At 41.3% G+C, this 23,073-nt stretch overlaps 1 protein-coding gene across 3 annotated transcripts in view; it reads left to right on the forward strand.

The window, feature by feature from the left end:
* The window catches only part of MYOM1 (myomesin 1), a 198,456-nt gene that overhangs the window by 1,239 nt on the left and 174,144 nt on the right, over window positions 1-23,073 (forward strand). The gene's annotated exons all lie outside the window — the stretch shown is intronic.

Genomic DNA, 23,073 nt, shown 5'->3' on the forward strand with positions numbered 1-23,073 from the left:
AAGCTTAATAGACTCAGAATTCTTCCTTCATGGAACTCTGAAGCATTTCTTCTTTTAACCAACAACATATTCCAAAGTTACGTCAGAAGTAAAGTCGCTAGAAAGAATAACTGCCCTAATTCTTGAGGGGTGACTGAAACAAAGGTGGTTAGTCTCCCAAACTTCATAGTAAGAATCACCTGGGATAAAAAACAAAAACAAAAACAAAAACTGGGGTACTAGTTAAAAATACAAATGATTGGATACCCCATCTCCAGCCCACTGAATCAGATTCTTCAACAGCGAGACCTAGGAAGCCATCAGGTTAACAGGGGTCCTAAGTGGCTCTTCAGGGAAGTGGGGACGCAGAGTTACACAGCTTACAGCCTAAGGTTTAGGCAGTGACAGCGCAAACACCAGCTGAGCAAACGAGGTTTGTTCTTGGAGTTTGGCCTGGGCAGCAGTGCGTATGCTCTGCAGTACACGCTCCCCTCCACAGAGTGGTGGCCTCCCACCACGGAGAGCGCAGTCCTTGCACTGGTGGCCTCTTCCTCAAAAAGAACACTAAAAACTAGGATGATAAAAAGCTCTGTGTAAATAAGGGCAAAACAGTTTATGGGTTCTAAGGAATATACATATGATCACTAACCAGCTATTTGGCACCAAGTAGCTTTTTTTTTTTTCCTTAACTGAATTGTTTACTTTTAACAAATTGTATTAGCATCATTAAATCAACAAGTTGGGAAAAAAAAAAAAAAAACAGTGGACCATAATAATGAAATGGACAGTTTAGTTTTCCTCTCAGCTTGAAAGAGAGCAGCAATTTTTTTTTTGCTTCTATACTAAATCAGATAACTGCCTTGCTTGTCCTTGTTTCCTTCCACTCCATCAGTCAAGTCAACGTGTATTAAACAGCAACTGCACAACCAGGCCTTGGGGTTATGCTTTTTAATTTAATTTTAAAAATAATGTTGTGTTTTCAGTGAAAGTACACAGCAAACTAGGTTCCCATGTCACAATTTCTGTACAGATTGTTCAGTGAGTCTCGTTGTACAGATTTGTCAGCAGTCTCTTTAATCGTGTTCTGGTTGTTCCATTTCCAGTGCTCAAGTTTCCCTGCCCCCCGCCCCCTTACCTTCTCATCTTTGTTTTAGAATAATTGTTGACCTTTTGGTCTCATATAAATGTTTTTTTAATGGAGCACCGTACTTATGGGTAATATCCTTTATTTTGTGTGCTAATCTGTTATTTCGCTGGAAGGTGACCTCAGGATAGTTTAAGGTTTAAAGAGCATCTCAGGGAGATAGTCTTAGGGGATCCTGTAGTCTCAACTAGTCTAGTAAGTCTGGACTTTTTAAGAATTTGAGTTCTGTTCCATGATTTTCTCCGTTTCTATCAGGATCCACCTGTTGTGGCCTTGATCACAATAATCTGTATTGGTAGCTGTGCACCATCTGATTCTTCAGGTCTCAGGGTAGACAAGACTGTAGCTTGTGCAGGCTGTTAGCCCCTGTAGACTAGTTTCTTCTCTGAGACTTTGGTAGGTTATGCTTTTTGAAATACAACATAGTGGCTACCTCTGGGGGCGCGGGGAGGAGAAGAGGCTCAGGCATGGGGGATCAGGGATTGAGGTGGAACAAATAATTACAGTGCAATTAGGTAAGGCTTATAGAAGGAGCGTAGAAGAGAAAATAAACATCTGGGGATGTATGGAAGGTGTTACCCGGAGGGCTATTGAAGAGCTGATTCTGGAAGTCAATATGGAAGGAAAGGAGAGTGAGAGATTCCAGGCAGGGGGAGCAGCATGCCCGATTGTCTGGGCCTGGCTGATTGAAGATGAAAAGAAATTGTGTGGTCTGTGTTCATTCATTTATTTATTAATTTCAGAAGTAACTATTGACTGCCTGGCACAGGACTAGATTTTGGGTATGCAAAAGTTAGCAAGCCAGTATAGAAAAAACGATATCTTCTTAAAAAGATGGTATTCAAATTTCCATCTAATGCTTTGACGATTAATTTGAATGACTGTACTTACCACCAGAGGCCTCTGACCCTTTCTCAGATCTCTACCATCTGGACCCTGTGGGAAATCTTTGTCTTCACGTGATAATTTCCTTTCCACATTTTCACTAGAAGTTTGGAGACTTGAGTTCTGCTCTAAATCCTTCCTTTAACCAGATGAGTAACGCTGGGGCGAGTCACTGAGCCAACCTGAGGCCCAATTTTAAGATATGGAAGATGGGATAACATCCAGCCTGCCTACCGTATAGGGTTTTATGATTAAATGAGATACCTTTTGTATAGTTTGGAACAGCGGCTTTCAAACTTTTGGCTGAAACAGTAAGAAGTTTATTTTATATCACTAAGCAATACCTTACCTATTATGCTTTCTAATATTTTTATTCTTTTTTTTTAAATTTTATGCTATTTAATTTTTTAAAATGTTCCTCAAGACTAATGTGAGCTTATGATCCACTAAGGCAGTGGTTCTCAACCAGGAGTGATTTTGCCTCCAGGGAAGTGCTACTGGTATCTGGGAGGTAGAAGCCAGGGATATTGCTAAACAACCTGTGATAGACAGCCATTGTCAGCAATGCCAAGGTTGGAGAGTTGGAGTGTATAATAATAGATTTTGGGGGGGTACTATAATTACTAAAAAGAGCCCTGGTGGCACAGTGGTACAAAGAGAGTGGGGCGCTGCTCCAACAGATACCTAAAATGTGGAAGCAGTTTTGAAACTCTGAATGGATAGAGTTGCGGCAGCAGTAGCGAACTGGCAGCAGCAGAACCAGGAGACCAGTGCCAGACAGCCCTAGAGCTGACCCATGGATCTAGAGTGCCTGTGCACAGGAGGCTTCCTGGAAGAGTAGAGTGGCTCTAGGCACTTACCAGTGGAGCTACAGAGCTTTGGAACACTTCCCCCAGCAGGGCAGATGCTGGTGGGTTGTGAGGCCAAGAAACTAGGAAACAGAAGCTGAAGAGATAAGGAACACAAGCTGAGCTGCCTCAGCCTCAGAAGGTATGGCCATGACCTCAGGGGTTTCAAAGGGTGGAGGCATGGTGTTTATAATCGTGGAGTTGCCACTCAGTTGGTCTAGGAGAATGGTGTGCCTAAAGGGAGCAGCTTTGCTATCCTACTGGGCCTAGAAGGCAAAACCTAGGGCTGAGGGACCTCCACTCAGAATCTAAAGAGTGTGGCCAATACCTAGAGCTTGGGGGGCAAGGCCATTGTGTAAATTGTCTCAGAGAACAGAGGATTATTTTCAAAGCTTTGAGGGCTAATGTAATGTGTTCAGCTGACCTGCATGGTGTCTGTTATGCCTTCTTTCCCTCCAGTTTCTCCCATTTGTAATGGAAATGTCTAGCTTGTGCCTGTTCTGCCATTGTACCTTTGGAAGCAGATACCTTGTATTCCAGATTTCACAGATGAAGAGGAATTTTTGGATTTTGGACTTGGAGTTAAGACTTTTGCTATGATATGATGTTGCAAGGATGTGATTTTTGGGGGGCCAACAGGTGGAATGTCATGGATTGAATTGTGTCTCCCCAAAATATGTGTCAACTTGGTTAGGCCATGATTCGCAGTATTCTGTGGTTGTCCTCCATTTTGTGATTGTAATTTTATGTTAAAGAGGATTAGGGTGGGATTGTAATACCTTTGCTAAAGGCACATCCCTGATCCAATGTAAAGGGAGTTTCCCAGGGGTGTGGCCTGCACCACCTTTTATCTCTCAAGAGATAAAAAGGAATGGGAAGCAAGCAGAGAGGGAGGACTTCATACCACCAAGAAAGCAGTTCCGGGAGCAGAGCAGTGTTCTGGACCTGGGATCCCTGATCGGAGAAGCTCCTAGTCCAGGGGAAGACTGATGAGAAAGCCGACAGAGAGAGAAAGCCTTCCCCTGGAGCTGATGCCCTGAATTTGGACTTTTAGCCTACTTTACTGTGAGGAAATAAACTTCTCTTTGTTAAAGCCATCACTTGTGGTATTTCTGTTATAGCAGCACTAGATGGCTAAGACAGGTACTATAGTTACTAAAAGGAGTCCTGGTGGTGCAGTGGTTAAGTGCTTAGCTGCTAACAGAAAGGTCAGTGGTTCAAACCTACCAGCTGCTTCATAGGACAAAGATATGGCAGTCGGCTTCTGTAAAGATTTACAGCCTTGGAAATCCAGTGGGGCAGTTCTGCTTGTCCTATAGGGCTGCTATGAGTCAGAATCGACTCAACAGCAATGGGTTGTATTATAATTACTAAAAGGACACTAAGAGTGAGGCTTTTCCCCTGAGATCAAATCTAAAGGGAGAAATAAAAGGAACCAAGTTACTATGTGTCTGTTACATGCTAGGTACAGAAGAGAAGCCTGGTGAGCTGCTCCTGAAAATCAACCAGTAAAAACCCTATAGATCCCAATGGTCCACTCTACAACCAATCATGGCAGTGGCACAAGACCAGGCAGCATTTTGTTGCATTGTGTATGGGGTCACTGTGAGTTGGGCTAACTTGATAGCAGCTAACAACACTACTGCATAAGAATTTTTATCATTTAATTCTTATAACAATCCTGTGAGGTAGGTATTATTACCTCCATTTCACAGATTGGAAACCAAGGTTTGTATACTTCAGTGACTTGCTCAGCTTAAACAAGAGACAGTGAAAGAACCAGGATTATAATTCATGTCTCTGATTGTCCAAGGATAGAAGAGAGGGAAAGGACCAGTATCATTAGTTCGTGTATCCCTAGCTCCTAATACAGTGTCTAACTATCCATGGGTGCCCAGTAATGGAGACTCTGGGGGTGCAAACACTTAAGTGCTACACGGCTAGCTGAAGGCTGGCAGTTCGAACCCACCTAGAGGGCCCTCGAAAGACCGGCCTGACGATCAGCTTCCGAAAGGTCACAGCCTTGAAAACCCTATGGAGCAGTTCTCTGCATGCATAGAGTCACCATGAGTGAGAATCCACTCCACAGCAACTCACAACAGCCCAGAAAATATTCAGTAATTGGCTACTTGTTCAATTGCACATAAATAGTAAGTAGTTCAACCCAAAACCCACATTTGATTTTACTATACTGAGCTATAAAATAAGAGCTTGGCTGCTAAACAAAAGGTGGGCAGCGTTCTGCTCAATACCCTCCAATGCCTTCTTACTTCACTCAGGGTAAAAGACAAAAACCGTACAATGGCCTACAAGATGCTAAGAAAACAGGCCCTGCGAATGTCTCTGACCCCATCTCCTACTTCCTGCTGTCCTGGTCTGCTCAGCCATACTGATCTCCTTGATTTTTCCTGATATTTTTCCACCTCAAGACATTTGCCATTTGATGTTCCTTCTGATTTCAATTTTCTTGTCTAACATTTTCACTGCTCCCTCAACTCTCTCACGTCTTACCTCACATATCACATCTCAGTAAAACCGCCTCTGATCATTCTATTTAAAATTTAATCACTCATTTCTCACGTCCAGCATTCCCCTTCTTTGCTTTATTCCTCCTTTGCACTTACTGTCTTCTGCCACATTATACACTTATTTGTTTACTGCCTATCTCCCCTACTAAGTTCCTTAAAGACAGTATTTTTGGTCTACTTTGCTGAAGTATTCCCAAGGCCTAGAAGAAGAATTAGCACATTAGAGGCACTCGGTAAATAAAGATACATATTGAATGAATAAATAACTGGAAGGTAGAATACGAGGGGAATATTGTAGAAATATGAGGCCAAATGGTAAACAGGGACCGTATACTGAATGGCCCCTAAGCCGTGTTTCTGAAGGTCAAGAGGATACCACTGATCCTTCTTAAGTATAGGATTAAAAGGATTAGAATGATATTCTTTTAAAATTGCTCTGGTAACAGTACGGAGGATTAGTAGAAGGTAAGCCTAGGAAAAGAAGGAATCAGTATTTGTGGCAGATGGTAAAGTCACTGAGGGAAAGAACACAAGAGGAGAAATAGAGGGTGGGGTGTGCTGATAGCAGGAAACGATCCTTTTGGACATTCTGAGGTAGTGGATCAGAAGACATGACTGAGGCCCTCACCAGAAGCCAGTACAGGAGACAAAGAGATAAAAATAATCCTACAGAAGAGCTGTCAGGAGTCATGGAGGATGTGTTGAAGTGGTTCAGTGTATATTTAATAGAAAATCCAGAACATGATAAAAATGGCAATTATGGGAAAACAATATTTAAAAATAGGTAATGACTGAGAGTTTCCCATAATTGAAAAAGAGACAAATGTTCATTCAGGTGGAAAGTGTGCTATGAATATCAAGCAGGAAAAATAAACATAAATCTATGCCAAGTCCCATCACAGTGAAGCTTCAGAAAATCAAGCGTAAAAGGAAAATAGTAAAAGCTGCCAAAGAGAAAAGATGAATTTTTTACAGTGGAGCCATAATTCATGGGCAGTATGCTCTCCTCCAACAACAATACACACTGAAGGCAGCAAAGTCATGTCTTCAAAGAGCTGTGAGAAGCACTACCCACATCTCTCACAACCAGGCTGCGGGCGTGATGTTCAGCACATGGACCTCTCTCTCCAAGGAATTCTCGATGCTGGTCTTAGATCTAGAGATTGGTGTCCTGGCTTCTTATAATTACTGAGGAGGATAATTAACTAAGGGTCACACAATTGATTTTACAGTCTTGCAGCATGTCCTAAACAGATGTCCTGGCAACTAGTGCTTGTAGCCAAAAATTCTGTGATAACACACGTCACATGTAACATCCTGTCTTAGTTTTCTAGTGCTGCTATAACAGAAATACCACAAGTGGATGGCTTTAACAAACAGAAGTTTATTCTCTCACAGTCTAGTAGGCTAGAAGTCCAAATTCAGGGCATCAGATCCAGGGGAAGGCTTTCTCTGTCAGCTCTGGAGGTAGGTCCATGTCAATCTTCCCCTGGACCAGGAGCTTCTCTGCACGTGAACCCTGAATCCAAAGGATGCGCTGTACTCCCGGTGCTGCTTTTTAGGTGTTATGAGGTCCGCCTGCTTGCTTCTCCCTTTTATATCTCAAAAGAGATTGGCTCAATACACAATGCAATCTTGTAGATTGAGTCCTGCCTCATAGACATAACTGCCACCTATTCTCCCTCCTTAACATCATACAGGTGGGATTTACAACACACAGGAAAATCACATCAGATGGCAAAATGGTAGACAATCACACAATACTGGGAATCATGGCCTAGCCAAATTGGTAAGTATATTTCTGGGGGGCACAATTCAATCCATAACACAACCTATTGTGCTGAAAAGTATTAAATCATTTTGGATTTTTCTCTACCTTTTCAGGCATGTTTGACTTGCCTTCCAACTAGCCTGTTAATGTTTCCTGTATTGCTTTTATACTAGTAAATAGAAGTTTTTCAATGTATATTTTTAACAGTAGTAACACAATGACGAATAATAATTATTATTTATTGAGCATTTGCTGGGAGCCAAGCAATCTGCCAAGTGTTTTATTAACGTTACCTCTTGTCCTTACCCTGCAAGGTAGTTAACTGCCATCTCCATTTTACTGATGAGGAACCTGAAGCCTAGAGAGGTTGGAAACCTGCCCCAGGTCATACTGGGGTAAGAGGAAGAGGTAGGACTCTGAGCAGGCCTGTGTGACTTCAAAGCCCAGCTTCAGCCTCTGTGCTCCATCGAATGATGAAGCATGCTGGTGATTGATAATAATTTGGAGTGTGACTATTCACCTGAAACAATTGACTTACTTCTTTGTTCTTCCCAGGAAAAGAGACTCTATGGCCTCTTGCACACTTTCCAGCAAGGCTTAATTCCACTGAAATCAATGCCCTGGAAAAATATCTGCTTTGACAACCACCTAGAAGTACATTATAACTTTCAACTCTGAGTTTTTCTTTTCTCTGGAAAAGTTTTTTTTTTTTTTTTTTTCAATTAGGTGCTGTTGAGTCAGTTCCAACTCATAGTGACCCTACAGAACAAAACACTGACCTGTCCTGCACGACCCTCACAATCCTTGTTATGCTTGAGCCTGATGCTGGAGCTGCTATGTTAGTCCATCTTATCGAGGGTCCTCCTGTTTTTCACTGACCTTCTGCTTCATCAGCTATGATGTCCTTCTCCAGGGACTGATCCCTCCTGATAACATGTCCAAAGTATGTGAGACATAGCGTCGATATTCTTGCTTCCAAGGAGCATTCTGGTTGTACTTCTTCCAAGACAGGTTTGTTCATTCTTTTGGCAGTCCATGTTGTATTCAGTATTCTTTGCCAACACCACAATTTAAAGGTGTCAGTTCTTCTTCTGTCTTGCTTATTCATCATCCAGCTTTCACGTGCATATGAGACGATTGAAAACACCAGGCTTGAGTCAGGCGCACCTTAGTTTTCAAGGTGTTATTTTGCTTTTCAACACTTTAAAGAGGTTTTTGCAGCAGATTTGCCTAATGCAATGAGTCTTTTGATGTTTTGACTGCTGCTTCCATGGGTGTTCATTGTGGATTCGAGTAAAATGAAATCCTTGACAACTTCAGTCTTTTCTCCATTTATCATGATGTTGCTTATTGGTCCAGTTGTGAGGATTTTTGTTTTCTTTATGTTAAGGCATAATCCATACTGGAGGCTGTGGTCTTTGATCTTCATCACCTGAATGGTACTAGGTTTGAAAATAGGAAAATTGGCTAAGGAATGAAAAATACTAGTAGATATAGATATAAAACTGTATGGATCAGTATATGACTTTCTAACTGCAATAAACAATGGTGAAAAAAATCACTAAAACTGGGAAAAATAAGCTTACATTGATTTTTCGTAGCATATACCACAATAAATTATACATGAGTTATAGTTAAGTATAAAACATAAAGCACAATAAGGTGAATGAAATAGATTATATAAATATCTTTGTTAGGGAGAAGAACAAGTTTTTTTTAATTGCTTTAACGTAAGTATAATTGTCATATAACAAACTGTATATTTAAAGGGGACGATGTGATAAATTTTGACACACGTGTACACTTGTGAAACCGTCACCACAGTCGGATAATGTGCCTATCTGTCCCACCCCAGAGTTTTCTCGTGGCCCTCTGTAACCCCTCCCTCCTTTCTCCTCCCACCTCTCCTCCTCCCCATGCCAAGGCAACCACTGATCTGCTTTCTAACACCATACCCATTGCAACTGAGTCAGTTCCAACTCATAGCGACCCCATAGGACAGAGTAGAACTGACCCCATAGGGTTTCCAAGGAGCGCCTGGTGGATTTGAACTGCCGGCCTTTTGGTTAGCAGCCGTAGCTCTTAACCGCTGCTCCACCAGGGTTTCCTAAATAAGACAGATAAGAGCTTAATATCCAGAATATAAAAATGTTTAATAGAAAGTGTTTGACTTGCTTGATAGCAAGGAATAGAGACAACCAAGTTCGCTTGAGAAAAAGGATACATATTTTAGGGACACACATGGGCTGGATTAAACTGGACAGTTGCTGAAACAGAAGTAACTCTAGCGACTGGCTGTCTCGTTTTTCTCTCATGGACCAAATGATTTTTCTCCTTTAAGCCCATCTACCTTGCTTTCTCCCTACTTGCGCTTAGTTTCTGGTCCTTCATAATTGCAGCTAGCCATGGCTCTTCTGACTCCAAATCTACCCGTAGTATCTCTTGGTTCCGCCTTTTGTTTTCCTTCTTCTGCTGCACATACTGACACTCAACATTTCCAAATTCATACTCTCAAGGGAGGAATGTGATTGGCTTAGTTCACCTTTTTGGTCCAGGCCATATACTGTAAGTTGCTGGCTGGGATATACATCAGTTACTGTTATGAGTTAACTTTTGTCCCCTAAAAAGATACATTGAAGTTCTAACCTCGGTACCTCTAAACGAGACCTTATTTGGAAATGTGACCTCTGAAAATGTAATCAGTTAGCAGGAAGTCATACTGGAGTAGGGTGGGTGCTAACCCAATACGACTGATGCCCTTATAAGAACAGGAGAGACAGACACAGAGCGAAGATGGCCATGGGAAGATGGAGACAGAGATCAGAGTTACACTGCTACAAGCCAAGAAATGGCCTAGGCCACCAGACCCTGGGAAAGACAGGAAGGATTCCTCCCCTAGAGCCTTCAGAGAAAGCATGGCCCTACTGATACCTTGATTTTGGACTTCTAGCATCCAGAGTGGTGAGAGAATAAATTGATGTTGTCCTAAGCTGCCCACTTTGTGGAAATTTGTTGTGACGGTCCTAGGAAATGCATGCAGTTAACCTTTGAATCTGATATACCTCATCACCTGTGGTCAGAGAACAGGAGTCACATGTTACAAGACATCAGCAGGAGCTGTGAGCAGGGATGCCTTGTCAGAAAGCGTGTGATAGGACACCCATTGAATGCTTATCTGTCCAGTCAAAAAGAATGGAGCTTTAAAAAAAAAAAAAAAATTTTTTTTTTTTAGATCCAGCTGGAACAACAACAAAAAAAAAGCAAACCGGTTGCCATGGAGTTGAGTAGACTGCCCCATATGGTTTCCAAGGAGTGGCTGGTAGAGTCGAAACGCCAACCTTTTGGTTAGCAGCCAAGTTCTTAACCACTATGCCACCAGGGCTCTGGAAAACGGGGTTCAAATTCCAGCTGTTATTTACTAGTAATGTGATTTGGATACATTGCCTAGCCTTTCTGAACTTTAGCTTCCTCACATTTTACTTGGGGATAATAACTGCCTTGTAGGTTTTTAAAATAAGTAACAATGTATATAAAGCACTGGTACAGTATGAGCACACAGTGGGTCTCAAGTAATGGTAGCTCTTTTATTATTGTAGCAACAGATTAATAATGATCTCAGGAAGAATAATCAGTCTTAATGGACAAAGGCCAAAAGATAGCTCACACAAGAGGAAAACCAAATAGTTAGACAATATTTAAGGAAATATTCAGCTTTACAAAAAATTTTTTTTAAGTCATTTAAAAATAGCTATGAGATACATCTCAAATCTTTTAAACTTGCTAAAATAAATTTGTACTTTTCAATATTGATGGGGGCAATGAAGAAAGAGTCCAGTCATATTGGGTTGGTGGCATTATAGTTATTTCAAATAATCTCACACTACACCCTTTAATTCATACCCCTGTTCTGGGAATATACTTCCCAAGGAGGTAATTGAAAAGGAAAACTCCATTTTTATATTTATAGCCCTCTTCAATTCACAGACTCTCATCATTTTAGAATTGAAAGAGACCTGAGAGATGACGCGTCTTCTCTGGCTGCGCGGTAGAGTCGTTGAGGAGAGTTTAAAAATACTCACGTTCCTTGCCCAGAGATTCTGATTTAATTGTCCTGGAATATAGCCTGAGCCTGGGTAGTCTTAAAAGCTCCTCAGGTGGTCTAATGTGGAGCCAGGGGCAAGAACTCCTCTTCTAGTCCCACTCCTTTAGGGGAACTATGAAAAAAACAGACAGAGAAGGTTCAAAGATCTCTCAAGATAACACACAGAGAAGCAATAAAACAGTTGGATTGATGAAGATGCTCCTAATTCCTACCCTAATATCTAGTCTGGGTGAATAACTGGAAATATCCATGTGCCCAGCACTTAGAGATGAAGGGCCGCGTTATGGTGAAATGGTACAATGCATTTACTAAATGGTGAAAGGCTAGCTATAGACAGGGGAGAAGTACACATGGATGAGAACCAGGTGTGATGTGGTGTGTCCAGTCCTACCCCCATAGAGAGATTCCAACTGGGACTGTTGAGCTCCCCCGTAGTCAGGGGTAAGGTTCTCCATTCATGTTCTTCTCCCCCTACCATGGCCAAGTTCCCCCTCTGTTGTGGAACTGGAGTTACCAGCGTCCAAGACCGCTAAACAGTGGGTGCCTGTGTGGAACAGGGATGAATCAGTCAGACTGCATTTTCCAGGATAAATTATTTTCTGTCTTTCTCTCTGCTCCCTCATTCTTTCTATCAAAGGTCCTTTTCCTTCCAGGTTGAGGATCACCCCATGCCTTCTATTAGACCTTCCTCTCTCGTTCTGTCTGTGGCTATCCTGCTTTCCTCCTCTTCTTCCTCTAGGCCCTGTCTTATGTTGTGAGCAGGATAGGAAAAGGTAGCTCTGTAAGTGTGCATCTGAAACTCCTCAGTCTGAAGTTGGCTTTGTTTTTGCATCTTTGCTTCTGCTTCAGTGTGAACTAGGGGAAGAGAGGGGACTCCTAGAGTATAAAACAGGGAGAAAAAGGAAATACACAGAACATAATAAAATTAATACTTGGAGATATGTGCCTGTCAAAAATGTAAAAATGGTGTCTACATTATTTAAAAAATTGAAGTAGTTACAGAATTTTTGTCAGAAGTGGTTTGTTTTTATTTATGATGCAGTATTGCATTCTGGTTAAGCATATGAACTCTGAATTTGTTTTATCTGAGTTTAAATCCTAGCTCTAGCGCTGTTTAACTGTGTGTTCTGGAGCAACTTCATGAACTTCTTGGTACCTCTGTACCTCAGTTTTCTCATTGGTGAAAATGGTATAATAATAATAATAGTACCTACTTTATAGGTTGCTATGAGGAATAAAGAAGTTAATACATATAAAGCATCTATTGAAATAGCATCTGTTCATTGTTAAGAGACAATTCCCTGTGTGTCTCTTGTGTTTCTGTACATCTGTATTGTGATGGTTAAGATTGTATGTCAGCTTGGCTGGGCCGTGATTCTCCATGTTTATATGGGATCACCCCTACAATGAGATCTGCTGTGAGTAGCCATTCAGTTGAAATGGAGTTTCTTTGGGTGTGTGGTCTGCATCCCAATATAAGTGGACGTTCTGGCTTTTACCTGCTCTGGATCCTGTAGCTGGCTCCTGTTCCTGGGACTTGAGGTAGCAGCTTATCTGCCGATCTTGGGTTCACCAGCCCCTGCAGCTAAGTCAATCGAGTAGCCTTGCAGTCTTGCCTGCCTATCTTGGGATTCGTCGATCTTCACAGCCTGTAAGCAAGAGCCCTGCTCCCTGATCTGCCAATCTTGGGTTCGCCAGCCCCTGCAGTTACATGAATCAGAAGAAGTGTCTATCCTGATCCACGGACTTGGGACATTCCAGCCTCTACAATCATGTGAGCCGTTTCCTTGGTATAAACCTCTCTATATGTATATTTATATGCTTTACTGATTTTGATTCTCTAGAGAACCCAGCCTAAGATGTGTGTGTGTGTGTATATATATATATATATATATATATACACACATACACACACATGTATATGCTAAGAGCCCTGGTGGCCCAATTGTTAAGCACTTGGCTGCTAAACGAAAGGTCAGCTGTTGGAACCCATTCAAGGGCTCCGCAGGAGAAAAGACCTGGCCATCTGCTCCTATAAAGCTTACAACCTATGAAACTCTGTGTGGCAGCTCTACTCTGTCATATGGGGTTGCTATGAGTTGGAATCGATTCAACAGCATGCAACAACAACAACAAGATTCAGCTGGGATGTTGGACATGCCTTGACATTTAGGACTCTGCTCATTCTACCCTCCTTCATACCCAGAACCTACTCTAGGAAGAGAGGCACCAAGCCTTGGTTCTGGCCCCTGGGGCTCTGGGGGGTTGCCCAGGTTACTCCCCTACCTCTACATCATTGACAATTTCGAAAAGAACCGTTTGCTATCTTTCTCTCCTTGTACTCGTAGGGATGGCCAGTCAGTGTTTTATCAGCTCTGTCCAATTACCTAACAATTCTAAGGCCTACTGCACTTTAGGCACCCTGGTGGCTCAATGGTTAAGCTCTCGACTGCTAACTGAAAGTTCAGTGGTTTGAACCCACCCAAAGCTTGGCAATCTGCTCCTGCAAAGATTACAGCCTAGAAAACCCTATGGGACATTTCTACTCTGTATAGGGTCATTAGGAGTCAGAATTGACTCAATGGCACACAACAACAAAGAGCACTTTAACGACTAAAGAGTTTCCCTGTCTTCTCCTGCAAATGGAAGACTGGTTTGGATAAGCAAGGTAGAGGTTCTTGTGATGGGGGAGGGACTCTAAGACAGGAGGGAGAGTGAGATAGGACAACCAATAAAAACTAGAAGGTAGTGCCATTTTTGTAGCCATGAGTGCAGAATTCTACAGAAACCCGTGGCAGCTGTGGGCTTAGCCTTGTACTTCCTGGTGGCCTGAGGGGCAGGACAGTAGGTGGGATGTGAGGAGGGTTGGGTTCCTATCCACCAGCTTCTCTGCCAGTGCTACGCCATAACAAATCTGTCCTTTTCTACACCAGGCTGTTGGCCCCAGGAATTCTGTCCTGTCCCTAGCCTGGAGGGAGCTCACATGCGCCCATCACAGCATATAGGTCTTGATGCAGTAAATTGACTGTACTGGCTTAATTCTGTCATTGCCCAGAGACAGGCAAAATAGAACTAGATCTAATTTTAGATCTAGATCTAGTTCATCTAGTTTAGAACTAGTTCATTTAATAGCTGGATGAAATTTGGCCTTGGATACAAGTCCTAGACCCCCATTCTATAACCCTTTTCCGTCACCACTCCCTCTTTGTCTTCCTCCACCCTCCTCTACTCATAAGAAACCTTAGACTCATCATACAAAGATGTAAAGGACTGGTTATGGGTTGAAACTGGTAACATCTTTCTAAATCATCTTCAGCCTCACAGGGATCAAAGTTATAAGCTGACACTTTCACGGTGTGAGCTAGCACACATGAGAAGCAGACATTTGGGAGTAAGGAAGGTTTATTTATTCCCCTCAAAATTGCTCTACATACGATATTGCTAATCAGCTAATGAGCAAGACAAGAATAAAACAGTTACGTTTTGGAGAGATAGCACAGATTATCAGAGCTAGAAAGCACCTTGGAGATGATCTAATTCCAACCTTTTATTTTATAGATGGGAGAATGGAGCTTCAGAGAGGTGAAATGATTTTTTTCAATAAACATGCAATAAATGCTCAATAAACAACAGGACTAAATGCCAGATGCCCGATTTTTTTTTTTTTAATTAGGCATGTCTGAGATGGGAAGGATACAACAAATCTACAACTTTAAAGAGCTCATTGAATAATTTAATCTTTTCCTTCTGATGAAAGGATCAGCATTGGAGAAATATTGCTCAGAATTTGGACATCCTTGAGGACATCGCATGTCAGTGGATTTTGCACCCCCGTAACTAGCAAAAAAAAAAAAATTTTTTTTTCCTCAACTAGCGTGGTGCTTTGCCCAATAGGTGAGGATTGAGTGGTAACGTTAGATTTGCTCCTTTGGTTCGTACCTGTTAAAGGAGAGTGGCTCTTGGTGTTGCTTTGGACAGATGTGAACTAATCACATCCCCCTGTACTGCATCCATCATTTTATTATTTCACTTATCACATTATACCATAATCATTATCAAATATTCTTTCTCCCTCTAACTCCATGGGGGCTACTTTGGGGGCATGAGTTAGCTACCTCTGTACACTAGAGTATAACATTAGCAGGTGTTCAATAAAGGTTTTATGAACAGATCTGAGTAAATGCAACGCTTTCTCTTTCCATATTGTTGATGTGTGGGTTCAATTTGTTAACAAAAACCAGCAGCTTAAAAAAAACAAAAAAAACTTTCTTGAGTTCAGCTGTAATTTAGTTTGTTTTATTTACATTTCATTTATAAAGAATTTATTTTCTCCCTTCTGGTGCTTGGAATCTTGCTCATCTTTTTTTTTTTAATTGTGCTTTAGGTAAAGGTTTACAGAGCAAATTAGTTTCTCATTAAACAATTAATACACATATTGTTTTGTGACATTGGTTGTCAATCCAATGACTTGTCAGCACTCTCCCCTTCTCAGCCCTGGTTTCCCGGTCTTCATCTTTCCTGTTGCCTTCTGCTTTCTTGTCCTTGCCCCTGGGCTGGTGTGTCCATTTAATCTCGTTTTGTGTAATGGGCCTGTCTAATCTTTGGCTGAAGGATGAAACTAAAGAATTTAGTTTGTTCGTTCCTTCATGTTATACAATAATAGATTTTCTACTGTAAAATGAAAATGAGCTATAAAATTGCTAAGTATACATGGCTAAATGTAATTTATACATTTATTTTGGCTTTTAAGGAGCCCTGGAGGCATAGCAGTGAAAGCACTTGGCTGCTAACCAAAAGATTGGTGGTTTGAACCCACCAGCCACCCCAAGGGAGAAAGATGTAGCAATCTGCTTTCATGAAGATTTATAGCCTTGGAAATCCTATGAGCCTTCTGTCCTGTAGGGTCACTATGAGTCAGAATTGACTTGACAGCAATGGGATTGGTTTTTTATTTTGGCTTTTAAGGTACACTACTGTTAAATTCATCATTTTCACACTTATAAGAATATTAATAAACTTATAGTTAGTTTGGCAATCGTATGGTCTACTATGTTGGGAACGACAAATTGAAGAGAAACGGTGCTGCATTCATCGTCAAAAAGAACATTTCAAGATCTATCCAGAAGTACAACACTGTCAGTGATAGGTTAATAGTCATATGCCTACGAGGAAGATCAGTTAATACAATTATTACTCAAATTTACAACCAACCACTAAGTCCAGAGATGAAGAAATTGAAGATTTTTACCAACTTCTGTAGTTAGAAATTGATCAAACATGCAGTCAAGATGCACTGATAATTACTGGTGGTTGGAAACAAAGAGGGATCAGTAGTTGAAAAATATGGCCTTGGTGATAGAAATGACGCCAGAGATTGTGTGATAGAATTTTGCAAGACCCATATCTTCTTCATTGGAAATACCTTATTTCAACAGCATAAATGGGGACTATACACGTGGACCTCTCTGGATGAATATACAGGAATCAAATCAACTATGTCTGTGGAAAGAGATGATAGAGAAGCTCAATATCAGTCAGAACAAGGCCAGGTACAGACTATGGAATAGACCATCAATTGCTCATATGCCAGTTCCAGTTGAAGCTGAAGAAAATTAGAGAAAGGCCATGAGAGCTAAAATACAGCCTTGCTTATATCCTACCTGAATTTAGAGACCATGTCAAGGATAGAATTGATGCGTTGAATACTAATGACCAAAGACCAGAAGAGTTGTGGAATAACATCATACATGAAGAAAGCAAGAAGTCATTAATAAGTCAGGAAAAAAAGAAAAGATCAAAATGGATCTCAGATGAGACTCTGAAACTTGCTCTTGAACAGAAGAAAGGATGAAGTAAAAGCTGAACAGAAGATTTCAAAGGGTGTCTCAAGAAGACATAGTGAAGTATTATAATGAAATGCTCAAAGACATATAGTTAGAAAACAAAAAGGGAAGAAAATGTTTAGCGTTTCTCAAGCTGAAAGAACTGAAGAAAAAATTCAAGCCTCATGTTGCAATATTGGAGGATTCTATGGGGAAAATATTGAATGATGCAGGAAGCATCAAAAGAAGATGGAAGGAATACACCAATTTCAGGAGGTAGCATATAAGCAAGAACCGATGGTATTGAAGGAAGAAGTCCAAGCAGCACTGAAGGCATTGGCACAAAACCAGAATCCAGGAATTGACGGAACACCATTTGAGATGTTTCAACAAATGAATGCAGCACTGGAGGTGCTCACTCATCTATGCCAAGAAATTTGGAAGACAGCTACCTGGCCAACCGACTGGAAGAGCTCCATATTTGTATCCATTCCAAGGAAATGTGATCCAAAAGATTGCAGAAATTATCAAACAATATCATTAGTATCACACACAATTAAAATTTTGCTAAAGATCGTTCAAAAGTGTTTGTAGCAGTACATCAACAAGGAACTGCCAGAAATTCAAGCCGGATTAGGAAGAGAACATGGAATGAGGGGTATCATTGCTGATGTCAGATGGATCCTGGCTGAAAGCAGAAAATACCAGAAAGATGTTTGCCTGTGTTTTGTTGACCATACAGAGGCATTCAACTGTGTGAATCATAATAAATTATGGATAACATCTCGAAGAATGGGAATTCCAGAACGCTTAATTGTGCTCATAAGGAACCTGTACATAGACCAAAAGGCATTTGTTCCAACAGTACAAGGGGATGCTATGTGGTTTAAAGTCAGGAAAAAAAGTGTGTGTCAGGGTTGTATCTTTTCACCATACTTATTCAATCTGTATGCTGATCAAATAATCCAAAAAACTGGACTATGAGAAGAAGAATATGGCATCAGGATTGGAGAGAGACTCATTAACAACCTGCATTATGCAGATGACACAACCTTGCTTGCTGAAAGTGAAGAGGACTTGAAGCATTTACTGATGAAGATCAAAGACCACAGCCTTCAGTATGGATTACACCTCAACACAAAGAAAACAAAAATATTTACAAATGGGCCAATAAGCAACATCATGATAAACAGAGAAAATGTTGGCGTTGTCAAGCATTTCATTTTACTTGGATCAACAATCAATGACCATGGAAGCAGTAGTCAAGAAATCAAATGACTTATGACATTGTGCAGATCTTCTGCAAAAGATGCCTTTAAAGTGTTGAAAGCAAAGATGTCACCTTGAAGACTAAGGTGCGCCTGATCCAAGCCGTGGTATTTTCAGTTGCCTCATATGCATGCGAAAGCTGGACAATGAATAAGGAAGGCCAAACAGGAATTGATGCCTTTGAATTATGGTGTTAATGAAGAGTGTTTCTTAGAAGCAAGGATGGCGAGACTTCATCTCATGTTCTTTGGACATGTTATCAGGAGGGACCAGTCCCTGGAGAAGGACATTATGCTTGGTTAAGAAAAAAAAAAAGTAGAGGGTCGGTGCAAAAGAGGAAGACCCTCAGCAAGATGGACTGACACAGTGGCTGCAACAATAGGCTCAAGTGCATCAGTGACTGTGCAGAGGGCTCAGGGGTGGGCATCAGTGACTGTGCAGAGGGCTCAGGGGTGGGCATCAGTGACTGTGCAGAGGGCTCAGGGGTGGGCATCAGTGACTGTGCAGAGGGCTCAGGGGTGGGCATCAGTGACTGTGCAGAGGGCTCAGGGGTGGGCATCAGTGACTGTGCAGAGGGCTCAGGGGTGGGCAGTACTCATTCTGTCGTAGGTGTTGTCGCTGTTAGTTGGGACCGACCAGATGGTGCTTAATAACAACCGTTAGCTTGAAGAGAAAACGCAACTACTTTAAAACTACTAAAGAAAAAAATAATAAAATAATTCTAGAAGCAAATACTTTCTGAAGTATCTAGATTGCTATAGCTATAAGTTTTTAAAAAGTATCTTGCATTAAATGGTTTTATGGGAAATTTGAAATTAATAGGATGTAAGGGAATTACGATTAAATCGGAGTAATTAACAGAACGATTACACATCTATAAAGGAGTAATGTTTAAATCGTAGTAATTGATCTGTGTGGGTTCAACTAAATTTTTCTCCTCTATTTTAGCTTTATTATGCAATATATTACTGCATATAACATATTAATTTAGATAGCCATAGTTTGGGTAAGTATGGTATTAGAAGAGGCTGAATCTAGATGGTGCCTCAGCAGAAAGACCCCTTAGAAGATTAATTTGAGCCTAGCTTGTACAGCTTTTGTCAAGCCTTACTGTATTCATTTGGAATTAACTCTTTGGCTTTCCCTGGGGTCTTTGTGTCAATGAGTAAGTTATAACATAAAAAAAAAAAAAAAAATATTTTTTTTCACAAGTACATGTGGCTTTCTCTCATTTTCCGTTTTCAACAGGGATCAAAGTTCAGTAAATAGTTTAATGTATTGGTACATGTAACCAAAGCATAGGTCTTGACCTAATAAATAATATAGGAAATATGAACAAAACTCTTCTTCAGTAAGAGTTCTTCCTTCTAGGGGACATTATTGTCAATGCCACTATGTATTTATCTATCTATCTATCTTGGAAGAAGTACAACCAGAATGCTCCTTAGAAGCAAGTATGGCGAGATTATGTCTTACACACTTGGGACATGTTATCAGGAGGGATCAGTACCTGGGGAAGGACATCATGCTTGGTCGAGTACAGGGTCAACGAAAAAGAGGGAGACTCTCAACGAGATGGACTGACACAGTGGCTGCAAAAATGGGCTTAAACATAAAAATTGTGAGCATGGCAAAGGACCAGGCAGTGTTTCATTCTGTGGTAGTTAGGGTCACTATGAATCAGAACCGACTCAACAGCACCTGACAACAACAACAACAATCTGTCTACCTACCTGTCTACCTATCCATCCATCTGTCCATCTGCCCACCCATCTATCTATCTGCATGCATACACACACATAAACCCATTGTTAAATGTTTAACAGGCAGCATAGTATAATGTATAAGAGGGTGGCCTCTGTGTAAAGCAAACCTGAGTTTTAATCCTCTGTCTCTAGTTATGACTTTAAGAATGTTAATCTCTCTAAGTGTCAATTTCTTAATCCATAAAATGTTTTTATATGTGTGTGATAATCAAATACGACAATGTAAAGCAGTTAGCATTATTGCCTGGCATGTAGCAAATTGTCATTAAATAGTAGCTAGTATTATGATGACTTACATCGTTTATTTTTGTATACATTTCCTCTTTTCTGCTTCAAGATAATTTGAAGCTGTTTGCCATGTTCTCTAGAGAAATGACTCACAGGGGACCCTTCCAATGGCTGGTGTATAAAACTCAGGAAGAACCATTGGCAACGTGGCAATCAAGTGCCCTGTGCTGGATGTTTAGAACAAATGGATCCTCAGGGAACTAAAACTTAGAAAATCCTTCCATGATTCTAGATATCTAAAATGTCCAGGTGCATATTCACGTGAGAGATGAAAACAAAGAAATTCCAGTTTGAATTTTACCAGATCAGGACCAAGTGGCATATATGCTCTTCATATATATTTTTGGTAGCTTAGAAGCTGAGTCTCTGTTGTGAGTGGAGAGCTGTCTTGCACTTGAGAGACCACTAAAAAAATATCTGGCTTTATAAACAGAGTGTCTCTGGAGGACACAGCATGGGCTTTATAATCCGAACATCTTTGAATGATTGCATTTATGCCATTCGCTGGCTGTGTGCTCCTTCATAAGTGATTTTACTTTCGGAAGCTTCAGCTTCCTCAGATGTGTAATGGGGCTAATGATACCTATGTTGCAGCGTATTGTAAAAATTAAATGAGGTCACACGTCACGTTCAGTGAGACCATGCCTATCACAGTGTCGGGCACTTGATAGTTCCTCCATAGTGTTCACTGTAGCTGTCATCAAGAAAGTAATTATACAATATACTGTAATATTGTGTCTGCTCAATATTTTGATAAATACAAGTGATCTACATTCAGTCGATGTAATGTCCCTGTCAGGACATAAGGCCAATATTGTCAGAATACCAGCCTGTTTAATATATACAATCTGAGCAATGAGCTTTTAAGTTATTGCTGTTCATAATAGTAGTTGACTTTACTGAGTCTTTATTATGTGGCAGTGTAGTGTAATGCTATTCAGCTATATGCACCCCTCCCTAACGGAATCAGCTTTGCTCTTCCCTGAAGCATGCTGGGGATGAATTCAGAAAGGGCTTGGGCTAAGGTACGAGGCCAGGAGTGGCACTGCTGGGCTAGCAGCCAAGGCCGAAGAATGCCTTAGCAACAAGAAGGAAAACATCTGGACCTGAACGTGAGGTCCCTGGGAACACTGACTGCCCAAGGACGTGGGAGAAAAACAATGAGCCTTGGTCCCAGCTGGAATGGGACCCTTGCTAGGTGGTTGCAGAAAATACTCCAGCCAGCCACCACTGAAGAGCAGCTGCTTGCCTGTGTCAGTAAGTTTCTCTGAACATACGAATCTGGAAACAGTTATGTGTCAGCTCTTTGGATTATCTGCCGGGATGCGTAGTGAGGGTCTTTCCTTGCTGGGGCTGTCCCCCTACAGGCAGGCACTGAGTTAAGAGTTTTATCTGCATTATCACATTTAATCTCCACAGCAACCCTGTAACTTGGATATTATCCCTGTTTTATATAGAAGGAAACTGAAGCTTAGGGAGGGGAAATAAATTGCTTGAGGCTACATGGTGTCTGGCTTCAGCCAAAAGCCCAGGCTCTTACCACCAGATTATAACCAAACCAAAAATGCATTGCCACAGAGTCGATTCCAACTCACAGAGACCCTATAGGACTGAGTAGAACTCCCCCATGAGGTTTTCAGGCCTGTAATCTTTACGGGAGCAGACTACCACATATTTCTCCTGTGGAGCAGCTGGTGGGTTTGAACTGCCAACCTTTCGATTAGCAGCTGAGCACTTAACCACTGCTTCACCCATACTCCTCTTAATTAGTTATATAGTCTTAAAAAAAGGAAAAGAAAGAAAATCTCTTTAGATAGACTGATCCTACTTTGAGGATTGTTGTTGTTAGCTGCTGTGAAGTCAGCCCACGTGTTGTGGTGATCCCACGTACACTGGGACAAAACACTGCCTGGTCCTGTGCCATCTTCATGTTGGGCACAGACTGGAGCTTTGTGACCCATGGGGTTTTCACAGGTTGCTCTTTCGAAGTAGATGGCCAGGCCTTTCTTCCTAGTCCGTCTTAGTCTGGAAGCGCCACTGGAACTTGTTCAGCATCGTAGCAACACACGAGCTTCCACTGACAGACAGGGGGTGGCCTTGCATGAGGTGCATTGCCCAGAACTTGAACCCTGGTCTCCCCTATGGAAGGTGGGAATTCTACCACTGAATCACCACTGCCCCCTACTGTGAGCTTAAGAAAGATAAAATGAGCTGCTTCTTAGAAGACTTTAGTTAATCAAGAGGAAATCATACATTCAAACTTGAAGCTATGACTTATTTTGTAAATTTTCCTGAAATGAGAGAAATGTGACTGTCAGGCCCAGACTGCCACCATGGGTAACTGGTGTCTTGTTTTACTTCTCATCAGCCTCACATTCCATTTTCACTTTGTGTCTCTTTATGTACAGTATATGTGTTATTTACAGCACACCCAGAGCCATATCTTGGCATTAAAACTTCGTGAAGTCTGTTCTGAGAATCAGATTACTACACACTATTTTTAGTGCTTACAACAAACCACTCTTTCCATTACACTTTCAAATATCCAGTGATAAAGTGATATTGCAAAGAGCACTTAGAGGCAAATAAAATTCTTACATTTGGTCTAATCAGGGAAGTCCTGCTGACTGGCATTGATTTAATGACATGGCTGAAGTGGCGACCTGTCAGG

Source organism: Loxodonta africana, chromosome 11 (assembly GCF_030014295.1).
Source record: "Loxodonta africana isolate mLoxAfr1 chromosome 11, mLoxAfr1.hap2, whole genome shotgun sequence".
NCBI lineage: Eukaryota > Metazoa > Chordata > Mammalia > Proboscidea > Elephantidae > Loxodonta > Loxodonta africana.